Genomic DNA, 3,872 nt, shown 5'->3' with positions numbered 1-3,872 from the left:
GCACTACCTTCAAGTCGTTCTCCAGACCCAGAGAACCAGCTTTGGGGTGAGTGAAAACAGCTCCCATTGACTGTATTTCCAGAATATCAAAGCCTTAAAAAAACGTCTTATAACATCAGGAGTGTTAATTGACAGGAGGAATTTTCCTCCCTCAATTTGTTTTCTTTTCCCTTCCCCATTCTTTTTCTAGAGGGTCTTTGGTAGGCTGGAGAAAAGAGAGAATGGATTACCGTGTTGACACAGTGAAGTTCTGTTCTGTTAGACAACATTAACAACATTAAGGTCTGTTTGCCTTGCACATGACTCATGGAATGATCTCGAGTTTTCCTCCAAGGTTGCTTAGGTCTTGCAGAAACTGATTTTTCCTTAACAGTGGGATAATAAAAGAATGGTGCGTGTCTCTCTGCTTACAGTCAGAACTAGAGAACTGTAGGCTACCTGCATTTTCACAGTTGCCCTCCCTATGGCTGTACCAGTTGTGTGAGGACACCATATCCACTTCAGACCTGGTGTAAGGGCAGATGGAAAATGGTGGTTGTATTTGCATAATAGTAAGGTTAAAATCTAACTTCTCTTTGGTTTATATGCCTGTTGGATTATTTTTTCTTTTCTGAACTGTCTTTGTCATATCCCTTGCCCATTTTTTTTTAAGTTTTAGTTTTCTCATTTAATTGTAGGCATTCTTGATTTAATCTGGACCTAAGTCTCTGAACAATTGTTTTTTTCACTTTATGTTGTCTTTTTGTAAAACTCAAGAATTGTGATTTAGTCAAAATTAATCTTTTTTGCCTCTTTTATGGCCAACATAAAATCACAAATGAAAGACAGATTATGTTTAGGAAAGTAAGAAAGATTCTGGAAAATTAAGTGGGAGTTCTTAAGAAGATCCCAGGGAAGGCAGACCGGCCCCATCTCCGTTGGGACTGACAGAAAGCGGGAACAGACGTTAGGCCATTGAGAACCTGGCTGGAAGCAGAAAGTGTGAGCTGGGGGACGGAAGAGGCTCCTCTAGAAAAGTGGCTGGGCTTCTTGGAGACCAAGAGGTGTGGTTGATTTGGGAGGACTTACAAGGCCCTCCTTGGAGACATGGTGAGGACTGAAAACAGAGAAAGGGTACATGGCCTGTGCGCTTGACGGCCTAAGGGCCTTACAACGAGCTTGTGACTTCCGTCTGTGCAAATGTTTACAGTCTCGCGGGGAGGCCAGAATCATCTCCAGGACAAGTGAAGGACTTCTGGTGTATATTTTTAAAATAATTTTTGTTTATTTTTCAATTACAGTTGACATAGATCATGATATTAATTTCAGGTGCACACCCCAGTGACCAGACGTTACCTAACCCACTAAGCGATCAGCCCAATGTATCTCCCACCCACCTGACACATACACGCTTACTCGAACATCACTGACCATGTCCCCTGTGCTGCACTTCACACCCTCAGGTGTTTGGGGCAGTGAGGTGAGGAGGAGCCCAGTGCTGGCATCTGCAGGGCAACATCAGGCAACTTGAGAGGTAAAAGCGAAACAAAACTCTGATATCCTTTTTAGTTCTGATGGAAGGAGGGAAAGCTGGGGATAGATATACTGTAGAGAATCAGAGCGAACAACTTGGGGTAGCAGCTCTTTTCCGCTAGTGCAGCACCTGGAGCAGTTGAGGCAGCAGTGGCCTTGCAGGTGGAGGAAGAAATGTTAACACCTGCATAGAGTATCAGGCAGTGGGAATCAGAAGCCTACCACGCCTCACCTGTCTAGGATCACAGAATCTCCTGTGGCAGGAATCCCTATTGTTGGTGGCAGACTCCACCTGCCCAAAGGCACATCCCTGTGGACTGGAAAGGTACACAAGGGCTGAGGGATTGTTAGGAGGAAGTGGTTGGGAGTCCAGGCCGACACTGTAGACTCTACCCAGCATTCGCCTCGATCTCTAGTTGGTTCTAGGCCACGAGATCCCATAAGGCTGTTTTCTAGGTTGGCAGGTTGTGAAAAGCTGTGTCACAGGGAGAGCCATGCCAAGAGCTACTGGTCCCCAGTAACTATGTTTTATTAGTTACTCTATGAGTTAATACTCTTAAGGTCTCTGTGGGTTGAAAACAAGACGTTGTTGCTTATAGTCGGGATGCCCTGTGATGAGCCTGTACATTTCCAGAGCCTGTTGTTAGGGTGAGAGTCATGTGGACACCCTGCACTGTTGTGCCGCAGGTCCAGGGCTCCTCGCTGTAGCCCCCTGAACGCACTGTTGTTGGCAGTTGGCTCAAGAAGGCATCACATGCACATATCATACAGACCTCCCGTGCTCCCCAGGGCTCCGGGGAGGGCGAGTAACCATGCTCTGCCCCCCTGGCACCCAGTCTAGAAATGGAGGTTGAGGGCTAGGACAAAGCATGTTGTCTGCACCTGGGGACAACAGAGTCACAGAAGCACAGACATTTAGTGAATGTTGGCAAGAATGTGGTCAGAGATCCATGATTGAAAGCAGTGCTGTCCAATAGAAAGAACTCTCTGGGATGACATAAATGTTCTGTGTTTGTGATTTCCAATTCGGTGGCACTAGCCACATGTGGCTGTTGAGCCCTTGATATGGCCAATGTGACTGAAAAACAGAATTTTAAATTATAATTGAAATAACCTTGTTGAACTATACAGACTTGAGGGACCGTATTAAGGAATTTTTAAAAATCCTCACCTGAGGATATGTTTATTGATTTTAGAGAGAGGAAGAGAAGGAGAAAGGGAAACACCAATGTGAGAGAGAAACATGAATCCATTGCCTCTTGTACGTGCACTGACTGGGGATTGAGTCCACAACCTTTTGGTGTATGGGATGACGCTGCAACTAACTAAGCCACACTGGCCAGGGCAAGGAATTCTTTCTTTAAGTATATTTTATTGATTATGCTATTGCAGTCGTCCCAATTTTCCCCCCCTTTACCCTCTTCCACCCAGTAACCCCCTTCCCTCCAGCAATCCCTCCTCCTTAGTTCATGTCCATGGGTTGTGCATATAAGTAAGTTCTTTGGTTTCTCCATTTCCTATACTATTCTTAACATCCCCCTGTCTATTTTGTACCTACTGATTTGTACTTCTTAATCCCTGTCCCTTTTCCCCCATTCCCCCGCTTCCCCCTCCCCACTGATAACCCTCCAAGTGATCTCCATATCTATGATTCTGTTCCTGTTCTAGTTGTTTGCTTAGTTTGTTTTTGTTTTTTAGATTGTTGTTGATAGTTGTGAGTTTGTTGTCATTTTACTGTTCATAGTTTTGCTCTTCTTTTTCTTAAGTAAGTCACTTTAACATTATATATAATAAGAGCTTGGTGACGATGAACTCCTGTAGCTTTACCTTGTCTGGGAAGCGCTTTATCTGCCCTACCATTCTAAATGATAGCTTTGTTGGATCGAGTAATCATGGTTGTAGGTCTTCACTTTTCATCACTTTGAATACTTGCCAGTCCCTTCTTGCCTGCAAAGTTTCTTTTGAGAAATTAGCTGATAGTCTTTATGAGAACTCCTTTGTAGGTAACTCTCTGCTGTTCACTTCCTGCTTTTAAGATTCTTTATCTTGAACCTTTGTCATTTTAATTATGATGTGTCTTGGTGTGGTCCTCTTTGGTCCAACTTGTTTGGGACTCTGCTTTCTGGACTTGTATGTCTGTTTCCTTTATCAAACTAGGGAAGTTTTCTTTCATTATCATTTCAAATAAGTTTTCAATTTCTTACTTCTCTTCTTCCTGCACCCCTATGATTCAGATGTTGGCATTTTTGGAGATGTTCCAAGGCCTTCTTATTCTCTCCTCACTTATTTGAATTCTTGTTTCTTCCTTCTGTTCTGGTTGACTGTTTATTTCTTCCTTATATTCCAAATTGTTTATTTGA

This window comes from Furipterus horrens, unplaced genomic scaffold (genome assembly GCF_987537825.1).
Source record: "Furipterus horrens unplaced genomic scaffold, mFurHor1.1.pri manual_scaffold_1, whole genome shotgun sequence".
Taxonomy (NCBI): domain Eukaryota; kingdom Metazoa; phylum Chordata; class Mammalia; order Chiroptera; family Furipteridae; genus Furipterus; species Furipterus horrens.
This window is presented reverse-complemented; position numbering follows the sequence as displayed.